This window comes from Dendrobates tinctorius, unplaced genomic scaffold (genome assembly GCF_039654945.1).
Source record: "Dendrobates tinctorius isolate UK_male_01 unplaced genomic scaffold, ASM3965494v1 ptg000149l, whole genome shotgun sequence".
Lineage (NCBI taxonomy): Eukaryota > Metazoa > Chordata > Amphibia > Anura > Dendrobatidae > Dendrobates > Dendrobates tinctorius.
Window position 1 is genome coordinate 4,309,193 of NW_027361816.1, and position 26,780 is coordinate 4,335,972.

The following is a 26,780-nucleotide window of genomic DNA, read 5'->3' on the forward strand; positions in this document are numbered from 1 at the left end:
CAAGAAGAAATGCGTAGAACAAGACAGGGAGGGAGGGAGCAGGTGAATAAGCCCCGCCCAGCCGACCGGACAGCGGCAGTTTACATACATCTAAACCGATATAAAAAAGGTATTTATGCATGAAAGGTGTGCGGGGTCAGGGGGAAGCAAAAGTACTAAGAATCCTTATGTGACACACAATTGAATGATATCATTGTATGATATCTCAAAAAAGGGGTGTCAGATTCCCTTCAAAGGTTTTTAACACTTTTTAATGTTTTTTTTAACTAAATGCATGTATTTTTAGCTAAAAAGCATGTTGACAATAGGGTTTCATACAGAATACTTAACCATTTGTAGTCTACAGCCTCTATGCATCATAATACATAGCAGGCTGCAAAATAGGTTTACAGTACAGTGAAGGAAATAAGTATTTGATCCCTTCCTGATTTTGTTAGTTTGCCCACTAACAAAGACATGAACAGTCTATAATTTTAAGGGTAGGTTTATTGTAACATTGAGAGATAGAATATCAAAAATAAAATCCAGAAAATCACATTGTATAAATTATATACATTTATTTGCATTTTGCAGTGAGAAATAAGTATTTGATCCCCTACCAACCATTTCTGGCTGCTACAGACCAGTTAGATTCTCCTAATCAACTCGATACCTGCATTAAAGACAGCTGTCTTGCATAGTCACCTTTATAAAACAAAAGAGCTTTCTAAGGATGTCAGGGACAAGATCATAGACCTGCACAAAGCTGGAATGGGCTACAAGACCATACATAAGACGCTGGGTGAGAAGGAGACAACAGTTGATGCAATAGTAAGAGAATAGAAGAAATACAAAATGACTGTCAATCGACATCAATTTGGGGCACCATGCAAAATCTCGCCTCGTGGGCTATCCTTGATCATGAGAAATGTGAGAGATCAGCCTAAAACTACACGGGGGGACTTGTTAATGATTTCAAGGCAGCTGGGACTACAGCCACCAAGGAAACCATCGGTAACACGTTACGCTGTAAAGGTTTAAATTCCTGCAGTGCCTGCAAGGTCGCCCTGCTCAAAAAGGCACATGGGCAGGCTCATTTGAAGTTTTCCAGTGAACACCTGGATGATTCTGTGAGTATTTGGATGAGCCTTGATCCCCATAGGGGGTGTGATATTCTGCGCTATATATGCCTGAGAGATGGCTTTCTTGATCCAGTTGGCAATGGTGTTCTTTGCAACCTTCTTTCCTTTGTTTGCACCCGACGAATGGATAAACAGGTGTGGTCGATTCTGTAGGGTTTACTACAACTCTGGTAGTGAAGGATTATGCCCCTTACGTCAAGCGTATGAAACACCTCATCTTTAGGGTTCATTGGGTTCTGGCAAAACGAGGGAAGAATTATCTCCTGTGACCTATGAAAGTCAGACACAATCTTCGGGAGAAAGGATGGATCAAGAGACAGGACTATGAAATCATCTCTAATGGTTAGGTAGGGCTCTCTGATTGAAAGAGCCTGGAGCTCTCCTATACGTTTTGCTGAGGTTATTGCTACATGGAAGGCCGCTTTACAGGCGACAAGTTGAGAAGTACAAGATGATAGGGGCTCATAGGGGGATTGAGTGAGCCCCTTAAGCACTACATTCAAGTCCCATGAAGGAATGACAATTAGTTTTTTGGGTGTAGCCTAGTAGCTGATGTCATGAATCTTCTTATCCAGCGGTGGCTGGTTAAGTCGCAATCGAACATGGAGCTTAAGGCCGAGACCTGTACCTTCAGGGTGCTAGGTTTTAGGCCTAACTCGAGCCACTTCTGCAAGAAATCTAGTATACGGGAGATGTTAGGATTTACTGGGTCAGGAGGATTCGGCAGACACCATGATGAAAATTTCTTCCATACTTTGTTGTATATGGCATTGGTGACCGGCTTCCTTGCCTTCTGAAGGGTCGCAACTACCGCCTCTGATAGACCCTTGGCCCTCAAGATTTGGGCCTCAGTAACAATGCCGCTAACTTCATCCCCCGAAGGTTTGGGTGACGTGGGGGGCCCTGCAGGAGAAGGTCGTCTTCCAGGGGTAGGAGGAGCGGCCCGTCTACCTGGAGTTCCGTGATTAAAGAATACCAGCTCCTCTTCAGCCACCAGGATGGTCTGAGTTTGATCTTCTCGGACCTTTCTCAGGGTTGCAGCAAGGATTGTAACTGGGGGGAAGACATACGCCAGACGGAACTCCCACTTGTGGACAAAGGCATCTACCCCCAGAGATCTGTCCCTGGGGTTCAGGGAGAAGTAGTTCCTCACTTGAGCATTTCTGCTTGATGCTAGCAGATCCACCTCCGGAAGGCCCCACCTGCTCACTAGTTTCTGAAAGATTCTTCCGTTCAGACTCCACTCGCCAGGCTGGATACATCTCCTGCCTTGGAAGTCCCCTTTAGGTGTACTGCTGTAAGTGAAAGGAGGTGCCTTTCCGCCCAAGAAAATATTTGTCCAGAAAGGTTTTGTAGGCTGTTCGACCTCGTGCTGCCCTGGTGCCTGAGGTGTGCCACTGCCGTTAAGTTGTCGGAGTAGACCTTGATATGATGACCCTGGACCAGGTGTCTTGCAGCCAGGAGAGCTTTTTCCACTGCTTTCAGCTCTCTGAAATTTGAAGATCTCATACTCACTTCTTGACTCCATAACCCCTGGAATGGCAGCTGGGATACTACAGCTCCCCATCCTTTTTTGCTGGCATATGATGTTACTGTGATCAAGGGGACCTGGGACCAGCTGACCCCTTTGCGCAGGTTTTGGCGGTCCAGCCACCAGGCTAGTGAAGCCCTTACCTTCACTGGGGTGAGGACTCTCTTGTTCAGGCAATTGTGGTCTCTGTTCCAATTTCTCAAGATATGGGACTGGAGGATTCTGGAATGGGCCTGTGCCCACGGTAGTGACTGGAAGCAGGACGTCATCGACCCCAGTATTGACATAGCTGACCGGAGGGTCGGGGACCTCTGTTTTCTGAAACTCAAGATCTTTGATTTTATAGCCACCTGATGATCCTCCGTTAGGAAGGACATCTGTCTTCTTGAGTCTAAGAGGACTCCTAACAATCTTTTTTCCTGAGAGGGCTGGATCTGCTTTTTTTTACATTCGGGATCCACCCCAGAGATCGGAGAATGTCCAGAGTTTGAGTCACTTGGTTTTCCAGGGTCTGGTAGGAGGTTACTATTATGAATAGGTCGTCCAGGTAGGGCACCACACATATACCTCGACTTCTGATGTGGGACACAGCTTCCACCATAACTTTTGAAAACACTCGTGGGGCAGAGGATATACCAAAGGGAAGCACTTTGTACTGATAGTGCCTGATCTCGGGACCCTGACGGATCGCAAACCTTAGATATTTCCTGTGAGCAGGATGTATACGGATGTGAAAATAGGCATCTTTCAGATCTATGTCACGATCCAGGTTGGATCTGACAGATTAAATGCACAAAATAACCTTTTTTTTTCCCTTTGGCTGTGTGCCAAAGGTGGTTTTGCCCCCGGTGGCCATTAGGATGATTGCACTGTGGTGATTTCAGTTGTAGTTTTCCCCCCAGTGACCAATAGGGTCATTGCACATTGGTTACCTTAGTTCGTGCACGTAATTATGTAACAGGTGTGATAGCTCTATAAGAGAGTATCAGGTGTGTTAATCACTGTTGGTGATAAGGTCTTAATTTGCAAGCAAGCCTGGGTGAAGGATGGAGCTAAAGGAGAGTCACAGGCAGCTCAGTGAGATTCCTGGACTGTCAGCTATGGTGTCTGCAAGGAGTGCTGGCATGGCGTGGTGGAGTCGCAGCTATGGTGTCAGCAAGGAGTTCGTGCATGGATTGGTGGAGTGGCAGCTATGGTGTAGAGCTGCACTCAAAATGCTGGACATTGTTGCTGAGAGCTGGATTCAAGCATGCTGGACTTTTTGGCAGAAAAGCTGGACTCAATTGCGGGACTCTGTTTCTGGACAGCTGCACGCAGGTGTGGACTCTGCCTGCTCCAAGGCTGCACTATGGTGCTGAGAAGATCCATTTCTGGACAGTGCACCCAGATGTCGGACACGGTGGAGGAAAATATGCACGCAGGTGGTGGGCTCTGTTGCTTTGAGCGTAAGCAACAGAGCAAAGCTAAGTGGCGTTCCCCTGTTTTGTCACTTTTCCTTATGTGTGTTTAGTGCAGTGGTGGGATTAGTTTCCACACCGACCAATTCCCTAGTGAGGGTTTAGGTGCAGGGCGAGTCAGGGTTTAGGTGTGGAACCGGCCTAGGGAACGTTAGGAGTGTAGAGACACTGACTCAGGGGAGTGCAGGAGGTCTCCACATCCCCGTTTCCCTATCGCAGGGCCACCATTGTTATTGTTACCCAGGTTTTCCCTATTCCCTTGTCTTATTGTATTAGTTACCGGCCTGCGGGCCGCGTCACATAGGACAATTACATGTGCCGCGTCCTGTTGTATCAGTTACCGGCCTGCTGGCCGTGTCACTCAGGACGGGGCACGTGACAATCTATGGTTGCCATGAAGGAAAGAGGCCCTATCAGGGTGATGGCAGTCCTTATCGACTCCATTTTGAATCTGCGGTATGCAATGTGGCGTTTGAGATTTTTCAAGTTTATTATTATTCTCGCCTCTCCTGTGGGCTTCTTTATTAAGAACAGCCTGGAATAATGGCCCCTTCCTTGCTCTCCCACAGGGACTCGAGAAATGGCACCTGATTGCTGAAGGAGCTGAACGCCAGACTCTAGTGTTGCCAAGGCCTTCCGAGATGGTAGGGAGGTGACTCTCAGGCACCGCGAGGGGAGGATTCAAATTCTAGAAGAATGCCCTCCTTGATCACACTTAGGACCCAGGGGCTGTCAGAGATCGACTGCCAAGAATGGAAAAAATTTGAAAGCCTTCCCCCCACCGGGGCCGAGTCATTGTTTTTCCTGTTGCTGTTGCTGCTGCTACTGGGGGACCAAGATTTTCTTGCCTTTCCCCTTAGCATAGCTCCATCTTCCTGTCTTTCCCTTCCCTTTCGGCTGGGATGACCGATTCTGGGGGGCGCAAAAAAACTGCCTTCTTGGGGCCTTCTGCTCAGGGAGCGCTTTCTTTCTATCTGTGGCCTTTTCTGAGGAAAAGAGGTATCTTCTGGCCTCGGCTGATTTAGAGGTTCTTGGTTCCTCCCATTTTTCAGATCCTGAATCATAGGAATGCTCTGACTCGGAGTCCGAGTCCTCTAGTTGAAGCCTTCGCTTTTTTGTGGGAGGTGAACCTGCAGTTGATGGAGGTTGGGGGGGAGAAAAGGTGGCTAGGGAGGTCTGAACCTGTTGTGTGACCAGGCTGCGTATTTCCTCAATCAATGATGGGTGCTCAGACCTGACCACTCCATTCGTGCACGCCTGACATAATTTTTTCCTCCAATTTGAGGGAAGCTTTGTACTACATATGGTACATTTAGCTGGTTTACTGGTGGTATTGGTGCTTTTATGGGCAGACTTTTCTCCCTACAAAAGAGGAGAGAAGCATTTTGAGGATCCATACCCAGAATTGCACCGCTAGGTCCCACCCCAAATAACACACTCACTGTGTCTGGGGCAGCGCTGGGCTCTGTAGATGCAGGGCAGGAAGAACCGTCCATGCTGACCAGGGTATTTGTCTTACCTGTCGGCTTCTTCCGGCGGGTTAATGAAGGGTTAACTCTGCCCTCAGCGCTATGCTCATGCTTTCTTTCCCCCTCCCTCTCCCGGGGTCAGAGCAGGCATGGCTCTAACCGGCATGCTCCACGTGCTGCCAGCTACCCGGGGGCCGCCATAGGTCCTGACATCATCTGCGCTCCCTTGGAGGAACGCGTACCCCAGAAGTGACCGCGCGCGTGACGTCACTTCCGGGTTGCCGGCAGCCACGAGACAGGAGGAGGAGAGACCGGAGAGCTGCGGGAGGCCTCCGGTCAGGGTCACTGGCCCGCTTTACCCCCAGAGGGAGCGCGGGTGGGCCAGGAAGGTCCCGAATTCAAACGAAAATGGGAGCAGCACGGAGAAGGGAAGGCAGAGCCACCACTGCCCTGCATTGAAATCCTCAGGTACACTGCAGCAGCCGGCCACGCAGCATACCCATAACCTCTCTATGCCACATGGGGGACAGGAAAGACACTGGTGAGAGGGAGGTGGGAGGTACCTTTTAACCTCTTTGTGCTTCCTGTCCCCCATTAGGGTGTGGAGACAACCTCCTATGCTGTCGTGGAAGGTTGCTAGAGAAATGCTGCCTATGACCCAAAGAACACCATCCCCACTGTCAAGCATGGAGGTGGAAAAATTATGTTTTGGGGGTGTTTATCCACTAAGGGCATAGGACTACTTCACCGCATCAATGGGAGAATGGATGGAGCCATGTACTGTAAAATCCTGAGTGACAACCTCCTTACCTCCACCAGGACATTAAAAATGGGTCCTGGCTGAGTCTTCCAGCAAGACAATGACCCAAAGAATACAGCCAAGGCAACAAAGGAGAGGCTTTAAAAGAAGTACATTAAGGTTATGGAGTGGCCTAGCCAGTTACCAGATCTTAATCTCATAGAAAACTTATGGAGGGAGTTGAAGCTCCGAGTTGCCAAGCGATTAATGATTTAGAGATGATCTGCAAAGAGGAGTGGACCAAAATTCCTCCTGACATTTGTGCAAAACTCATCATCAACTACAAAAAACATCTGCCTGCTGTGCTTGCCAACAAGGGTTTTGCCATCAAGTATTAAGTCTTGTTTGCCAGAGAGATCAAATACTTATTTCTCACTGCAAAATGCAAATAAATTTATTTAATTTATACAATGTGATTTTCTGGATTCTTGATATTCTATCTCTCAATGTTAAAATTAACCTACTCTTAAAATTATAGACTGCTCATGTCTTTGTCAGTGGGCAAATTTACAAAATCAGTAAGGGATCAAATAATTGTTTTCTTCACTGTATATCTGAGAGTGAGTTTGTTCGAACTGCATTTCAGAACTGGTATCCTGAATAAATTTTTGTAGACTTTTCACTGAACAGTGTTTAGTTTGTAGCATTTTTCACCAGGAGCAGCTTCAAAGAAATGACAAGCACTGCAGTATTGTAGAAGCTTCCCTTTCTCAGAAGTTACCCTTCTTTACCAGACCCAGCATTCCCAGATTCTCCCAAATAAACAGAAGAAACACCATTTTGGATTAAATTGGCCAAATTGGGTGGAAACCAATTAACCATCTAGCCACAGACTTGGGAGCACCTCATAGCCGAAAAACATTTTTCATTCACCAACTCCCAGGGACCCCACCTTGAGAGAGGCAAAATACACCAAGCAATTGCCATAATTCCAAAACGAATAGGAGGTGTCCATCTCCACGATATACAACGCGCACCAATATTTTGACACCAACTCCAAGAACCTCCTCCCCTCCTCCTGTCGAAATGACATCAAAAACATAAACCATAAACCAATTAAAATCCACTTATTTACTGATAACAACAATAATAAAAAAGAAAGCGGGTGACCAGGACCTTTCTGAATGGTGACGATGTGCAGATTAGGTAGCCACCTCACCCTCCTACTGTCACGGGGTTACCACGACAGAGAGGAGACAGAAGAACGCAGTGTCTGATTTCTCCTACTCCTGCTCAGATTAAAAGCACTTCACCTTCTTATTAAATTAAACAGTGTAAATTTCTTTGGGCAGTGAAAGGGGTTAATCTACTCTGTTGAGAGCTCCAGGAGCTAAGGCTCTCTGTTGTGCACTGTTAGCCACTCCTGTCTCCTATATTATCTGGCTCCTGACTATCACTCATTGTCAGAGTAGCTTTTTCTGCATGACTGGAGGTTGTTGCTGGTGGTTGTTGGAGAAAGGCATTTGGTGGATTTATCTGTGACTGTTGCTAGGTTTTGAGGGTGTAATAATTCCCTTTCTTCTCTTACTTTGGCTTTAACCCATCCTCCACTCCCCGGAGCATACCTTTGTTGTATATTTGTATGTTTGGTGTTTTTTGTTAACCCGTTCGTATTACCTTGTTAGTCTGGTTGGTGTATTACAGTGCACTACTACTCCCCTCTTCTGTGGGTGGGGGAAGGGTACTGACTGAGGTTGGATTGAGGAACTAAGGCAAGGTATGTGGCCTTGGCATTTTCACCACCAGAAGTAACCAGGGAAACAGGGCAAGCTAGGGAGCCTCCTAGCCTTAGGGACAGGGAAGGAGCCCCTCATCCCGAGACACCCGACCACAGAGTCGTGATACCTACTTTTTATAGCCCTGCTCTTTCTCCTCCTTGTAACCACCACCCCCCTTTCACTCATCCCCTTAAACTTTTCCCCTCCACTTAACCTCCCCACAACCTTGATATTAACCTCTGCTATGTCCTACATAGCTAGGCTGAGGCATGGGTCACTGCTCAGTTTTCTCTTTATTTTTTGCCACCAGACATTTTTCCAAACCTGAAGCAGAAAAAAATGCTCAAATGACTGAAGATATGAACAGCAAGGTGGTTTTACAATTGAAATGGATAAAAGTATTTTTCAAGCAATTTTTAACCTGTTTTCTGGAGCAGATCCTTAATATTGAGGAGAAGATCCTCTCCAAAATCCACAGCAAAAAACACTTTAAATACACTTTGAATTCTTCTAATCAATTCAATTTTAAATTCACTTTGTTCAAGCAGAGAGGTTTTTTTTCCTTTAACAAGGATTAGAAATCTTTAGAGTAAAAAAAATTAAGTAAAAGTCAAGTCAAAACGACGGTAAACACTGTGTGGAAAACAAATCCTCAAAATTATTTTCAAAAAGAATTGAAACAGCATTGTTTCCTGAAGTGTACTCCTGTAGAAAAACCTTATTTTCTACTAGCAACCAATGTCTCTAACAGAAAATCTATGTTTGGTGCCTATCCTTCTCTAAAGGGCCTGTCACACTAAGCGATATCGCTAGCAATATCGCTATAACGTCACTGGTTTTTGTGATGCAGCAGCAATATCGCTAGCGATATCGCTATGTGTGATACTTACCTCCGACCGACTTCCCCGCTGATTATCGCTGATCGCGCGAGAACGTCCTGGACTGTTTCTCGTCGTCAGCTTCTTGATGGGCTTTTTGTGGCGCCGACGAGCGACGCGAGGACGCGGGCGGGAGGATGTCAGGATCGCTTCGTCTGACAGGTAAGTAACGACCCCCGACCGCTGCTATGTGGCTGGTGAGATCTGCCTGTGTGGCAGCTCACTAGCGACCACTTAGCGATGCACCAGCGCTCCTGACCGCGTCATATCGCTGGTCGGGATCACTGGTGCATCACTAAGTGTGACAGTACCTTTAGTCTGCATGTACGTGTAGGGTCGGTGGGCCGGACCGGGGGGTGGTCCCTCTCTTACCGCGCAGAGACGTAACAGAGACACGATGGAGGCAAGTGTCGGGTACGCAAGTTTATTCTCTTGCCGTCCGCCTGACGGCCTCCGAAGTACACCGCACTTCAATTCACTTCATTTCACTTATCGGCCCTCCGTTTCCAGGGCCGCTTCACGCACACCGTACTTTACACCGGGGACGTACATATACGCGCTGTCCCCTCTTCACTCTTCGAAGCTCCTGTCAGATCCGTTACTGTGGCCGCCTTAGGCCCGTAAGCCAACAGTACTTTTACTGATCAGTCGTCTCTCCTAATACGGTATGCTTTACCTTGGTGCCTCGTCTATGCTGCAGTACTTTTGTGTCAGGACCACCCCCCTGACTATCTCTCTCCTCAGTCCCCCTGGTTTAGTTTTCCTCACAGTGCACAAACTGTCATAGTCCTCCTGTCACTGGAGCTCCCCCTGGGGACTGGAACTTTCTGGACCCTCCTGTCAAATTTATATCATTCCCGGTTACCTGTAACTCCGCCCCCATGACCAACGGTTTCCTAAGCCCCAACCTGATGTCAAGTCCTTTGCTCACACTCCTCCCTGCCCTCTAATGGTCAACCCAAGGTACTGCACGTCCACTACACTTTCTCAGCTGTTTCCCCACTGTAGTAACTGACACCTGTCTAAACTGTGCAAACCTTCCTTTCTCTATTCTGACAAGTCTGTCCGTCCATCAGGTCACCTTCCCCACACTCTCCCTTTCTTTGTGTATTGTCGTCCTCGACAATCGTAATCCCTACCTTCATCGTTCTGAAGCTTCACCTACACTCTGTTGTCGGACCAGTTGTTGGGCCAAACCCACTACCCACGGGGGCTGAACCATACTGGGAGCAGCCTACTGCTACTCACCAGCGCGCACGCCACATGACAACGTCTTTCAAATTGGGCTAGGTACACCCATATTCTCTCTATGGTGTGTACCTTCCCCTACTCTTCCCTTCTGTCACCTCCCACTGTCCGGTACGCCATGATCGAGGCCTCACACCTACCAGATCATTGCCGGCGTCCACCTTCCTCCTTCAGGGGTGTCCTTGGTTTTGGGGACCTGACCTAGGACAGCTGTCTTTCTCACGTCTTCCATCTCTTTTACCTTTCTTTCAGTTACATGTCATGGTCGGCGTCTCGGTCTCCCAGACCTTCTCAACACATAGACCCCCTTTGGATCTCACACTTCCCTTTTGTCGCTCAGACACTCTCTTACCCAGACCTGTTGCATTTACTTGTGCATATTATACAACAAAGCAACTTTACAATATCACAAGTACCCCATTTTTTATATTTTTTTTTCATTTTCCTTTGCTTTTAAAACCAACATATAACAACATAACATTGCATATCTTTCCCCCCCCCCTTCCTTGAACATGGACACTCCCTCTCTTCTTCGTATCCCCGCTCTGCCAGGCAAACATATATACGAATACTCTCCTTTAAAAGGAACATAGACAAAAGAAAGAAAGAAAAAGAAAATAGAAACAACAGTTAAACCACAACAACAAAAGCATTTTTAATTTTTTTAACATAACTGTCCATATGATCTGCACAACGGTGCAACGATCTCCTGACAGTTCAGTCCACCTTCTGGTGGTCAGTAGTGAGGGCCCCACAGCCATGGAGTACCCGGGATACCGAGAGTGTCAGCAACAGTCCTCTTTATGGGGGCTCATGTTCTTCGGATTCTGCGAGCACGGCTACGGCATAGTAACCGCGGGGACAATACTCCTTATAGTAGGATACTAAGTCCCCCTCCTGCACGGCCCGGCCATGACGAACAGAGGCAACGTTGAGATAAACCTTCTGGCCTGTCACAAGATCACGGATAAACCCATATCCTCTGGGTATGTTTGTATACACAAGCCGTCCCTGGGATCATGTGGCTGCCATGCCAGCCTCTCCTTTTTCATGAAGAAGCCCCCAAATCTCCCGCTCTCTGGCCTTCTTCCCTTTGATGACATTCGCAACCCAAACGGAGGGTCCGGTATGAGCCCGGGAGTCTGGTGGGCGGGACTTAGCTGGGGATGAGAGCAGGACAGAGGCAGCTGATGAGGTCTGCAGCCCAGCAGCCGTTGGGACCGGGTGGCGCGCAGGGACCGGGTGGCGCGCAGGGACAGCCGTGTTTCACGCAGATTGGGCCACAGGAACCAACTCATCGGCTACAGACGGCTCCAATGCCGGCATAGCCGTGGCCGCAAGATGGGCCGCATCCAAAGTTTCAACCGGAGCCGGAGCCAGTATAGTAGTAGTAACGACTGCCTTCGGGGAAGATGTCACGTCTGGCAGGGGGAACGCAACAGCGTTTTCCAGCTACAGGTTCCGCACCGGCGACACCGGACGTGGCATCACCGGGCGGGGTGGCTCGGGGTTAGGAGCAGAGGCCCCGCTCAGCTCCACGTAGACAGTAGGGCCTCCCCTGATCAGACTCTCAGGGACACATGATGCCGCGGGCTGTGGCTGAATGGTAAAGACCGCTTGTGGGGCCACTGGTGGGACCAGGGGAACTCTCACCTTCCCTGGCACCGTGGCCTCCGTCACGTTATCACTTGGCTCCTCCCACAGTCTCTGCTCTCCACCCCGCTGTCCAGCGGGGCTAGCCTCTAGACTCAGGAGCTCCGTGGGTCGGTCCCCTGCTGGTATCTTAAGTGGCTGTTCCCGCTGGCTCCGCAAAGGCTCCACATCTACGCTCATCATCCAGCTTCCTGCCCGGGACTCTGATGGGGATGTTTCCTGGCGTGACTCGACCTCCCGGCACCACCGCCACTCCAGGCGCCCGATGCCCCGACATCCACAGTGTCGCATATCGTCCGATGAGCAGCACTCAAATGGTGCCAGACAGCCGCAGCCAAACTTTTCCTCTGGGCCACTCCCTCTGCTGGGTGAGGCATCTGCAGGCCTTTCCACCCACTTATCAGGGTCCAGTATGTGGGAGCGTCGGCCTCTTGGTACATATTGCTGTCCCCAGGGATACGTAGGAGGGGGCCCCAGTCCATTGGGGACAATGGCAAACACCTGGATCTCTCCTCTGCGCTGAAGCAGCACCGCCATCTTGCTCCAGACCAGACACTGTCCCGGATCTTCTGCTGGCAACGCAGATGCGCCACAGCGCTCCCAATTTATAATCCACAGGTAGGTGATTTGTATTCCACAGGTGCTTATAATCCACACAGAGCAGTCTGAGTCTTTTTCCATCCCTTGGAGCAGGCCTTCCGCAGAAGATCTTGTATTAGCGGTGTTGATCCTGCCGACTACGCCAAGTGTAGGGTCGGTGGGCCGGACTGGGGGGTGGTCCCTCTCTTACCGCGCAGAGACGTAACAGAGACACGATGGAGGCAAGTGTCGGGTACAACAGGTCCAAGTTTATTCTCTTGCCGTCCGCCTGACGGCCTCCGAAGTACACCGCATTTCAATTCACTTCACTTCACTTATCGGACCTCCGTTTCCAGGGCCGCTTCACGCACACCGTACTTTACACCGGGGACGTACATATACGCACTGTCCCCCTTTACTCTTCGACGCTCCTGTCAGAACCGTTACTGTGGCCGCCTTAGGCCCGTAAACCAACAGTACTTTTACTGATCAGTTGTCTCTCCTAACACGGTATGCTTTACCTTGGTGCCTCGTTTATGCTGCGGTACTTTTGTGTCAGGACCACCCCCCTGACTTTCTCTCTCCTCAGTCCCCCTGGTTTAGTTTTCCTCACAGTGCACAAACTGTCGTAGTCTTCCTGTCACTGGAGCTCCCCCTGGGGACTGGAACTTTCTCGCACCCTCCTGTCAAATTTATATCATTCCCTGTTCCCTGTAACTCCGCCCCCCATGACCAACGGTTTCCTAAGCCCTAAGCTGATGTCAAGTCCTTTGCTCACACTCCTCCCTGCCCTCTAATGGTCAACCCAAGGTACTGCACGTCCACTACACTTTCTCAGCTGTTTCCCCACTGTAGTAACTGACACCTGTCTAAACTGTGCAAACCTTCCTTTCTCTATTCTAACAAGTCTGTCTGTCCGTCAGGTCACCTTCCCCACATACGCTCCCACCAGGATCCCTGTGGTGGGGCCTGAGCTCAGGAATTACTAGCCGTAACCTAGTCACTGATAAGGATGGCTGATCATCCATTTAGTTGTATAGCTGGGAAGCCAAGGAGTGGATCCTTGACTTGTCACCTGTAGTGCAGTTTTAGCCTGATAGGCCAGCATGGGATCCTTCACATCACAGCAGATGCCTTGGGGGGAATCCAACTCTGCATCCAACCATAGTCGCCCCCCAAAGTAATTCTTTCTCTCTACGTGACTTATGGGAACAGGTGCATGTTTATCCAGTACACTGGTCAGTTTCTGGATCACAGTGAACTCTGAGCTCCCAGGATGGCAGTGGGTCGTGCCACTCCAGTAAGCTCTCTACTCGAACTGAAAAACACCATAAGGTCTGCAGTAGAGTTTATTCAAGAAGCAACAGTGACCACTTGTGGCCGGAGTCTGATACTTCGACAATGTCTATTCATTTCCATCTTACAGATGTACCCTTTTTATGGGCATCATCATAGCAAGTAGTGAAGGTGTCAAAGACTGCAAGAAGAAAGAAGATGCTACAAAAAAGCTGTTACTTTCCACATGCACATCCAGAGGATGCTGGATTGGTGGATGGATTATTAGAGGAAGGGTCAAAGGGGTTTTAAAAGGATGGAAGAAGGGTACCTTATTCAAGTCACCTCATCATTGGAGAATCACGGAGCCACTATATGTGATACCTTGGAGAATAGGGTGATGGAGCATACGCAGCTGCGAAAATCGTCATGGCTGGAAGAGATTATGTCCAGGTACCGGAAGCAAGGAGAAGACACTTCAGCTGACAACATCGCCAACTCTGTGAGGCGGGCCACAGGGCAGAACCTGCCTGCCAACCCGCCTGTCCTCAAGCACACCCAGGTGGCCACAAAAGAGTTCTGGCACAGCCCACACCAGCAAGCCCAGCATCACTGGGAGGACTGAGCATTAGCCGGAGGTGATGGGAGAGGTCAGTGAGTGAGGAAGGGTCATGGCTCAGCACAATGGAAGGACAGAATTGCTGTCAGCACGGCAGCAGTGCCAGAGGAGGGGCTTAGAGATAAGCGGGACGGCGGGGCAGAGCACATCCGGGGTGGCGAATCATTACTAGCTGGAAGAAGAAAAGGGAAAAGCAGGATTGCAAGTGATAGGAGATGCTATGATCCCCTTCAGGTAAAAAGTGAGGTAATGCATTAGTGGCAGGGCAGGTGTCTAATACTGCGCCTGGTTTCAGATGCGTGCAAGACAATCTTTCTTCTGAGGAGACCCTTTTATCCTAAGGGACCAAATCTAGTGGGGATAGGAGATGTAATGGAGGCAGTAGATCGGACTTTTGGTGTGCACACGCCAGGCCAATTTCTTACTCTCCTTTTTCTTTTTCAAACAGTGATGCTGATTTCCCGCTAGGGAAAGTCCTAGATATGTGTATCCCTCGTTATACAGTGTGCTTGTCGCGCTGGCCGTCTCTGCTTACTTAAGCACGACCCCAGTCCACACCCTGTATCCTATGTCTATGTTTGAAGTAACAGCCCACAGGAACCATCCTCTGCTACAGCCGGATCGTCTCCTGAGCCTGGTTCAGATTCCTGATTCGGATATGGTCACAGTCTTCTACTGGCGCTGCTTGCGGATCTTCTATTGGTGTGAGGTATGGATCTTCTGGCTCTAGGTACAGATCTTCCTCACAGCTCAGGTCTTCTCTGGCATTTGATCGCTCTCGGACCCTTCTGTGCAATTGTGGCTGTAAGCCCACCTAGCAGCCATATGACCTGTCCTGGTGCAGATTATGGTGCCAATTGCCTCTTATAGGCCAGACCTTTTATAATTAATAACTGCAGCACAAATGTCACCTGTCCTGGTGTCATATTTTATCTGCTCCTCTGGGAACACAGGTTCCCAATAATAAGTTCCTACTACTGTAATTTTTTCTTTACTTTAACTCTCGCCTTTGACCAGCAGATGACTGTGATCGCTTGCAATTACTCAGCTAGGCATCAACTTCAACTGTATTCTTCACTCTTGTCCATTTCCTTAGGCCCCCCTTCACACGTCTGTTTTTTATGTCCATATGCGGTCTATTTATTAAGGGGTCCTTTGAATTGATTTGCACAAACTCCAATATACAGTATATATTTCTTTAAACGTCTTCACATATGGATCTGAAGCAAAATCAACTGCGGCGTTTAGCCACCCATTTTTGTCTATGGTGGAAATTTGAACCACGTTGCGGATTGATAAATCTACAAAACAGTTCAATTTCTGTCCTGAAATTAAAAGCAACGTGGGGATGAGTTAGACGGGATGAGATAGTTTTCTACTACTGAAAATCCACAAAAACATAATTTTTACATTAGTACAGATCCTGATTATGTCATATGCATAAGGCAGATTCAGGGGAGGAGGTAGGTGCAGGATTAGGGGGAGGTGGCAGGTGAAGGAATGGGGGCAGGGGGCCGGTGCAGGTCTGGGGAGAGGGAGTTGGTGCAGGACTGGAAGGGAGGAGGCAGGTGGAGGACTTGTGGAAGGGGGTGCAGGACTGGGTGGAGGGGACAGGGTGAGAGCTCTGCTCAGTGTCCGTGAAGGGAATCATGGCCAGATGAGAGAAACTAATAACAACGAGCACAATTAGATGACAGTGGAAAAGGGACCCCGGGCGTCCATGTCCACAAAATACTTCCTGGTCCTGGCTTGATTCATGCATGAGGATTCAAGGACAGGTGACATCTGCTACTGCCATGTTTGGTGAAGAAATCACTGGTTTTGTGTGGTTTTCAGCTGTTATTTCAAGTTTTATTTCTGTGCTTTTTTAGACTTGTTGGTGCAGAAAAACTTTAGATTTGTACTTCATGCATATTTAAATGCATAATAAATAGGTTGCTTGCTTCAAAAGCTACGTGTCGGAGTTTCCGCTCAAACCAACCAATCACAGTCCTTATCTCATTTGTTCTATGCTGTATAAAAATTGAGAAATGAAATCTGATTGACCACTGTGGGCTGCATGCCCAGTTTTCATACACCTGGTCAATCAACAGCATCTGGAAGATAAAATGTCTTGTTTTTCCACCAGGTGATAGTGAACAAGTCTGTCTCCCAGAAGAAGTTTGTTTTAGGCTGTGTGCCCACGTAGCGATTTTTAAGCGTTTTTGCAGCGATTTTCGGCGCGAAAATGCTGCCAAAACGTTTAAAAATCGTGTACAGAATGCACCCCATGCATTCCTATGGCATTCCGCACATGCTGTGCTAATGCTGCGCTTTTTTCCGCAGCGGAATCACATCGCGGAAAAATCGCAGCATGGTCATTCTTTTGTGCAGCATCGCAAAGAATTGCCGCGATTCCGCACCCATAGGAATGCATGAGAATCGCTTACTTCCCGTATGTGGCTATGCCCACCATGCGGGAAGTTAAGCGTCTCATGTGCGGTTGGTACCCACGGTGTGGAGGAGAAGAGACTGTCCTCCAGGCCCTGGGTACCATACCCCTGTAAAAAAAAGAATAAAAAATAAAAAATCGGGGTATATTTACCTTCCGGCGTCCCGAGCTGCATTCCCGGGCCTCAGTGCTCCCAGTAATGCCTTGCGGCAAGGACCTGTGATGACGCAGTCTCGCGTGACTCTAGCGGTCTCGTGAGATTGCTATAGCAACGCGAGACCAACGTCATCACAGGTCTCGCAAGGCATCGCTGGGAACGCTGAAGCCCGGGATGGCAGCGCGGGACGCCGGAAGGTAAATATACCCCGATTTTTTTTAGCATTTTAACATTCTATCTTTTACTATTGATGCCGCATAGGCAGCCTCAATAGTAAAAACCTGGTCACACTTGTCAAACACTATGTTTGATGAGTGTGACCAACCTGTCAATCACTTTCCAAGTGAAGCTTCAAATTGCTTGGAAAGTGCTTGAATATCGCACGCGAAAATCGCGGCAAAATCGCAATCATAATCGCGGTAAAATCGCGGTGAAATCGCGTGGAAAAAAAACGTGCGATTTCTGGGAAGGAGTCCGGTTTTTAGTGTGCGTTTTAACACGCAACGTGGGTACATAGCCTAAATCTTTGCTATTTAAACGTTTTTTATTTGATTTAGGGTTTTCTATTTAGCTTTAAACAGCATTGCCATCGTGGGCTGTTCTGGTTTGTATTGGAAAAACAATCTTGTCAAAAACCCCAAACTCCAAAATTTTGCGATAAAAAAGAACTTTATTAATCCATTAAAAAGATAATGTATGAAAAACACACAAGTTTTAAAACAGTACATCCTGAAAAATATCTTCACCATTCAAACCCCTGAAAATACAAACTGCCTAGTCTTAGCTGTTTTTTTTTTAATATGTGTTGCGTTTTTTCTTCAGCAGAGTGGAATATTGCACATTTTTTTATTTTTGTGGCAGATTTATATTGTAGTAATTTTCTCAGCAGATGTAACAGGCTTATATCTAAGCTATAATTGCAAAGCTAATTCTTGGGGGTTTGTTCTTTTTTTTTTTTTTAAATCATTCATGTACTAAGTGCGGTATTTTTTTCTGATGTTTTTCCTATGCAATTTATAAAATGATTGCTTGTCCCATAATTTGTGACTATTTTACACCATTATGAACCGTTGTGTTCATGCAAGAGAATTGGATCACACTCAGATCAAACTCTGACAGAGTGTCATTATCATAATCAGCCCGATTCTCTCGCATGACAGAATATACGGCGGTGTGATTGCGCCCTAAGGCCTTATTCAGACATCGTTTCTTCATGTACAAGTTCTATTTGCGATTTTCATGCATAGAATGCGCAATTATTATAATCTATGGAGTTGTTCACATTTGTTGTATTTTATGGACTGAGTGGTTGGAACTAAATCATGGAGATGGGTCCAATTTTGATCCACACCTTGGATCAGTCTCGCCAATGCAAGTCTGTGGACTCGTAAAAAAAAAAATCAGACAGCACTTGGATGCCATTGGTCCTGCTCGGCCCTTATTCGTATCGAGCTCATTTATGATACATAAGGTTTTAATACTAGAAGTTAGGACCGTCCTAACTGGGTACACCTTGGCGTACGTAGTATGACTTTACACTTTTTTTGATCAAAAACAGTGTTTACTAAGTATCCTACATTATTTATATGTACTATTGCTTTTTACTTGCTTACAGTAGGGTACATGTTCATTTTATTTCCATCTTAAAAAATAGTTACTTCCTACCTGCCTGTTGTGCTCGGCACCATTCTTTGCCGGCATATAGTGCTCACAGACCGCTCCTGCCAGCGATTCACCTGCTTCTGCGCTAACACTAACCCCAATTTTGACGTTTATGACCAGTGTTTGCAATTCTGATCACTGTCAATTTATGAGGTTATAGCCAGGGGTGAACCTAGCCTCTCTGCTGCCTGAGGTGAACTACAAAACAGCACCCTCCCCCGTAGTGAAATCAGTACAAATAAATCTGGTTTACTATTTACTAGCCTAACCTGACACACATGTAAAATACATACACTTTTAAATAGCAATATATTTGAAACCTTGATCTCTACACTTGCTATAGTTCTGCATAAGTAGTAGAAAATAAAGGATTTTAAGAATGCTACTCACTGTATGGTTTCAATTTCAGCAATCAACAGCTGGGCCTTAAGAATGAAAATAGTTCAACAAATCCTCGTGCCAGGTAGAGCTTCAAGGCCTTGGACAATAGAAAAACTAAACAAAAGACACAAATGAATATACCAATAAAAACCAGTGCTACGCATATTATAAGTGCATACTGTACATCATCCCAAGTCTCAGAGACTCTAATGTCCACTCTTAAATAGCCTCCCCTTTTTAGACAAGATTATATTTGTGTTAGAAGGGTCCATTGACACTCCGTAAAATAAAGTGTCCGCCTTTCTTATTGGGTAAATCTGCCCATGCTGCCCTTACCATTACCTGCCTCTGAGCCACGGATTTATCAGCTGGATAAATCTTTGACAGGAGCATGGAGTCCTTCGTAGGAGCGAGCTAGAGTTCCTCACTGTTGTGTAGGGTATATATAAATATAGTGTAGAGATGTTTATATGGTATGGCGCTGTGTATATAGTGTGTAATTCACACTATATACACTGCCACATCTCTACACTATATAATATATACTCCGCTCTACAGTGGGTATGGAAAGTATTCAGACCCCGTTACATTTTTCACTCTTTGTTTCATTGCAGCCGTTTGGTAAATTCAAAAAAGTTCATTTTTTTCTCATTAATGTACACTCTGCACCCCATCTTGACTGAAAAAAAAACAGAAATGTGGAATTTTTTGCAAATTTATTAAAAAAGGAAAACTGAAATATCACATGGTCATAAGTATTCAGACCCTTTGCTCAGACACTCATATTTAAGTGCAAAACAGAAGCCGCGGAGACACCATCACGTGTTTCTCAACGCAATCAATGACCAGCCAGGTCTTTGTCCGGGAAGGAACAACCACGGGAAGGGCAGTCTCCAATGAAGGAAACCACCTATGCCAAAACATGGTATCCATCCACATACAGCTGTTTCGGGGTATTGCCCCTCATCAGTGTGGAGTAGGAAACTGGCTGGTAGGAGCAATGCCTAGTAAAAAGACTATGAAGAGGAGGATGAATGAACTCATGGAGATCAACATCCAACACTGCGGAGACACCATCACGTGTTTCTCAACGCAGTGATTCTAGAGCACTGCCCCCATCCCTTATGGGAAATATGCAAAACATGCAAAACAGAAGCCACGGAGACACCATCACGTGTTTCTCAACGCAAGCAATCAATGACCAGCCAGGTCTTTGTCCGGGAAGGAACAACCACGGGAAGGGCAGTCTCCAATGAAGGAAACCACCTATGCCAAAACATGGTATCCATCCACATACAGCTGTTTCGGGGTATTGCCCCTCATCAGTGTGGAGTAGGAAACTGGCTGGTAGGAGCAATGCCTAGTAAAAAGACTATGAAGAGGAGGATGAATGAACTCATGGAGATCAACATCCGACACTGCGGAGACACCATCACGTGTTTCTCAACGCAGTGATTCTAGAGCACTGCCCCCATCCCTTATGGGAAATATGCAAAACATGCAAAACAGAAGCCGCGGAGACACCATCACGTGTTTCTCAACGCAAGCAATGACCAGCCAGGTCTTTGTCTGGGAAGGAACAACCACGGGAAGGGCAGTCTCCAATGAAGGAAACCACCTATGCCAAAACATGGTATCCATCCACATACAGCTGTTTCGGGGTATTGCCCCTCATCAGTGTGGAGTAGGAAACTGGCTGGTAGGAGCAATGCCTAGTAAAAAGACTATGAAGAGGAGGATGAATGAACTCATAGAGATCAACATCCGACACTGCGGAGACACCATCACGTGTTTCTCAACGCAGTGATTCTAGAGCACTGCCCCCATCCCTTATGGGAAATATGCAAAACATGCAAAACAGAAGCCGCGGAGACACCATCACGTGTTTCTCAACGCAAGCAATGACCAGCCAGGTCTTTGTCCGGGAAGGAACAACCACGGGAAGGGCAGTCTCCAATGAAGGAAACCACCTATGCCAAAACATGGTATCCATCCACATACAGCTGTTTCGGGGTATTGCCCCTCATCAGTGTGGAGTAGGAAACTGGCTGGTAGGAGCAATGCCTAGTAAAAAGACTATGAAGAGGAGGATGAATGAACTCATGGAGATCAACATCCGACACTGCGGAGACACCATCACGTGTTTCTCAACGCAGTGATTCTAGAGCACTGCCCCATCCCTTATGGGAAATATGCAAAACATGCAAAACAGAAGCCGCGGAGACACCATCACGTGTTTCTCAACGCAAGCAATGACCAGCCAGGTCTTTGTCCGTGAAGGAACAACCACGGGAAGGGCAGTCTCCAATGAAGGAAACCACCTATGCCAAAACATGGTATCCATCCACATACAGCTGTTTCGGGGTATTGCCCCTCATCAGTTTCTTTCATTGGAGACTGCCCTTCCCGTGGTTGTTCCTTCCCGGACAAAGACCTGGCTGGTCATTGCTTGCGTTGAGAAACACGTGATGGTGTCTCCGCGGCTTCTGTTTTGCATGTTTTGCATATTTCCCATAAGGGATGGGGGCAGTGCTCTAGAATCACTGCGTTGAGAAACACGTGATGGTGTCTCCGCAGTGTCGGATGTTGATCTCCATGAGTTCATTCATCCTCCTATTCATAGTCTTTTTACTAGGCATTGCTCCTACCAGCCAGTTTCCTACTCCACACTGATGAGGGGCAATACCCCGAAACAGCTGTATGTGGATGGATACCATGTTTTGGCATAGGTGGTTTCCTTCATTGGAGACTGCCCTTCCCGTGGTTGTTCCTTCCCGGACAAAGACCTGGCTGGTCATTGCTTGCGTTGAGAAACACGTGATGGTGTCTCCGCGGCTTCTGTTTTGCATGTTTTGCATATTTCCCATAAGGGATGGGGGCAGTGCTCTAGAATCACTGCGTTGAGAAACACGTGATGGTGTCTCCGCAGTGTTGGATGTTGATCTCCATGAGTTCATTCATCCTCCTCTTCATAGTCTTTTTACTAGGCATTGCTTCTACCAGCCAGTTTCCTACTCCACACTGATGAGGGGCAATACCCCGAAACAGCTGTATGTGGATGGATACCATGTTTTGGCATAGGTGGTTTCCTTCATTGGAGACTGCCCTTCCCGTGGTTGTTCCTTCCCGGACAAAGACCTGGCTGGTCATTGCTTGCGTTGAGAAACACGTGATGGTGTCTCCGCGGCTTCTGTTTTGCATGTTTTACATGTTTCCCATAAGGGATGGGGGCAGTGCTCTAGAATCACTGCGTTGAGAAACACATGATGGTGTCTCCGCAGTGTCGGATGTTGATCTCCATGAGTTCATTCATCCTCCTCTTCATACTCATATTTAAGTGACATGCTGTCCATTTCATTGTGATCCTCCTTGAGATGGTTCTACTCCTTCATTGGAGTCCAGCTGTGTTTAATTAAACTGATAGGACTTGATTTGTAAAGGCACATACCTGTCTATATGAGACCTCACAGTGCATGTCAGACCAAATGAGAATCATGAGGTCAAAGGAACTGGCCAAGGAGCTCAGAAAAAGAACTGTGGCAAGGAACAGATCTGGCCAAAGTTACAAAAGAATTTCTGCAGTACTCAAGGTTCCTAAGAGCACAGTGGCCTCCATAATCCTTAAATGGAAGAAGTTTGGGACCACCAGAAGTCTTCCTAGACCTGGCCATCCAGCCAAACTGAGCAATTGTGGGTGATGAGCCTTGGTGACAGAGGTAAAGAAGAACCCCAAGATCACTGTGGCTGAGCTCCACAGATGCAGTAGGGAGACGGGAGAAAGTTCCATGAAGTCAACTATCACTGCAGCCCTCCACCAGTCGGGCCTTTATGGCAAAGTGGCCTGAAAGAAGCCTCTCAGTGCCAGACTTTTGAATGCCCACATAGAGTTTGCTAAAAAACACATGAAGGACTCTCAGACTATGGGAAATAAGACTCTCTGGACTGATGAGACGACGATAGAACTTTTTGGGGATAATTCTAAGTGGTATGTGTGGAGAAAACCTGCACTGCTCATCACCTGCCCAATACAATCCCATCAGTGAAATTTGGTGGTGGCAGCATCATGCTATGGGGGTGTTTTTCAGTTGCAGGGACAGGACGACTGGTTGCATTTGAAGAAAACATGAATGCGGCCAAGTACAGAGATATCCTGGATGAAAACCTCTTCCATGGTGTCTCGACTTCAGACTTGGCCGAAGGTTCACCTTCCAACAAGACAGTGACACTAAGCACACAGCTGAAATAACAAAGGAGTGGCTTCAGAACATCTCTGTGACCATTCTTGACTGGCCCAGCCAGAGTCCTGACCTAAACCCAATTGAGCATCTCTGGAGAGACCTAAAAATGGCTGTCCACCAACGTTCACCATTAAAAAGTGACGGAACTGGAGAGGATCTGCAAGGAACAATGGCAGAGGATCCCCAATTCCAGGTATGAAAAACTTGTTGCATCATTCCCAAGAGGACTCATGGCTGTACTAGCTCAAACGGTGCTTCTACTCAATACTGAGCAAAGGGTCTGAATACTTATAAGAGAAGGTAAATGCCAGCTTACCACACAGGTGTGTTACAGCCCGGACTCCAAGCGGACAACTTGATAGCTCAGTAGAAAAATGTGAAAATGAGTCCAGCTGATAAAAAGGCTTTTCCTTTATTGCAAATTCATAAAAAAGTATTACATGGCTCCCAAGTAACCCAGCAAAGTGTTTCGAACACCAACTGTGTTCTTTGTCAAAGCTGCAATACATACTGTGCAACTAACCGGTATTTTATACACTGGCCAATACCCCACCTGAAAATCATGTGATAAAACTATCAGAAAGTTTTTTGTTTTTTTTTAAAACACAGATACAATCGACTCCAAACAAAAAAAACGACAACTACAAGCAATTAATAATGAAATAACAATTCCTTGCGGAGTTTTAATCCTGCAGGACTGCAAGTGTTCAGGTAAAACATTCAGTATGCTTTCCGATCACGGAGATGTTTTCTAATGTCTCCTTCCCCTCTTGTCAAATGAATCTTCTCTATGGCTTAGACACGAAAGATGAAGTGCTTCGTCCATGAACCTGTATAAAATGTCTGGAAGCCTGTGACATTGTACAAATTGAATCAGAATTAGTATAAATATCAGTCAGATGTTCAGAAATGTGTTTTGTAAGATTTCTGAAGTGCAACCCTCATACATTTTGTCACAACTAGAGCAATTAATAACATATACAACATTATCACTATTTAAAAATTGCTTAATTGAAAAATACTTGGATGCATCAGAGCTCTGAAAACTTTTTACACATCCTATATCTGTTTTCCCCAAATCTAAAAAATCCCTTGCAATCAAGCCAGGTGTGCCTATCCTGATTAGTAGTATGGGGTTTAGATAAGATATTGCCTATAGTTTGAGCTCTTTTTTTTTGTAACAACCGCACAACCAGAACTTAAAATTTTAGAAATAACATTGTCCTCCAATATAGGAAGATACTTATAAAATATCCTCTTGATGGCCATAAATTGAGGACTGTATTGTAATGGAAGAACAGGTTTGTTGTCCCATTTTTTTGGTTTGTGTGTATAATTAACCAACAAATCAGGACGATTTTTTTGTTCCACAATTTTCTTGGCCCTATATAGCATCCATATGGCGTAACCCCAATTTTTTAGTTTATTTTCACAATCAAAAAATTCACCCCTTAGATTACCATCATCGCCACAATTTCGTTTAATGCAAGTGAACTCACCCACAGGAATTGATCTTACTGTATGTTTGGGGTGACATCTGGATGCATGCAAAAAGCTATTCCCAGAAAGTGGTCTAGAATATGTAGAAGTGATGATTTTATTATCCACATCCACCAATTATAAATCTAAAAAAGAAATGGATGATTTGTGAGAAACCATGTAAAAGACAAACCATAGAGATTAGTATTGGTATATTGCACAAAATCGGATATTAGAGACATATCATCTCTTCAAATAAATAGGAGGTCGTCAATAAATCTCCCGTACCAGAAAAGATAAGAAATATATGGAATAGTGCACACATAAAGCCAATTTAGTTCCCAAAACGACATCACCAAATTAGCGAGGAACGGGGAGAACTTCGCCCCCATAGAATCTCCCTTGCACTGCAAATAAAATTGCTTATCAAAAAGAAAAACATTATGTGCCATGAGAAAAAAGACTAAATCCAAGATATAACCGCAAAAATCCTGGGAGTACTGACCGTATTGCCACGAATGAAAATCAAGTGCTTGCAGTGCTACTTGGTGAGGAATGCGGGTGTATAGTGAGACCACGTCACAATTTACCCATGAGCAATCGCCACTTCAAGACAATCGGGACAGTTGTTCCAACACGTTACGAGAGTCTTTGAGAAAGCCGCATGCCTGTTGAGCCAGAGGTTGCAGCATGGAATCCAACCACTCACCCGCACACTCTGTGACTGAACCTATTCCAGATATAACTGGTCTCATCGGTGGTGGAAAAAGTATCTTCTGCATTTTGGGGAGACCATAAATAAAGGGGTAGTTTTGGCTGTTCAACAATTAAATAATCTTTTAGTTGTTTAGAAAATATCCACAATGCAAAACCTTCATTAATAATTAAATGAGTCTCCTCAGTGTACAAAGGTAGAGGATTACTGGAAAGTTTTTTTATAAGTGGACAAATCAGACAACAATAGTAATATTTGTTCATTATAACCTTCTGAATCCAAAACAACTACTAAACCCCTCCTTGTCAGACATTTTTATTACAATATTATCCATACAATTCCTCCAAAGCAGACAATTCACAACGGGAAAGATTGGAATTTTTTCGTGTAATCCTCACAGAAGAATGTAATTCAGACAACTCCCATTGTAATATATCCTGAAATAGATCCATTGAAGTCGATCTAGACTGTATTGGGTAAAAAGATGAATCACGTACATTAAATTTCGGAGTGTGTTCGGCACTCACATTAACAAACTCATCCGTGCTATTTAATTCCTGTAAATTCAGGACTGACATTTGCTCCTGGAAAGTAATGAAGTGATATTCATTAAAAGTGAAGTGAGTTGAAACATGATCAAAATTATCCTCTTCCCTTGAAAGAAAATTTTGTTTCACAGTAAGGTTTCTCACAAAACGATTAATATCAAGCAAAGTTTCAAACAAGTCAAAAGTCTTAGTCAGCACAAAATTCATACCTTGACTCAATACTTGAATTTGCATGTCAGTTAATTCCTGTTTGTATAAATTCAGAACATTAGTTGGTTTGGAATTAGCCAAAATTTCTTTTTGTGGCGTGTCACCATTCCCGTTCTACTTGCGATGTTTGCGTCCTGCACGTTTTCTGTGTGTTTTTGTCGATTATCTCATAATAAGACTAGATACTGAGAATTACACCATTTGTACAGGACAGAAGTATACACAGCTCCACAATATATGCTAGAATCAATTATATACACAGCTCCATATTATATACCGTGGTAAGGAATATAGAGCGGTGTAAATACTATATAGTGTAGAGATAGATGTGGCAGTGTATATAGTGTGAATTCCACACTATATACACAGCGCCATACTATATAAACATCTCTACACTATATAGTACAGTATATGCAGACAACTCTACAACATAATTAAGACAGCATTATACTATATCATGATGCATATGTAGCACCCTGGGAGTACGGTTGCAACAGTGGCCTTACCTTCCTCCAAGGGGGAGTGATGTCATTCCTGGAAGCAATGAAAAGATCTCTCTATCAGGTAGTTCCAGCATACAACACAGTTCCTGCTCCAGGCCAGCAGAGGGAG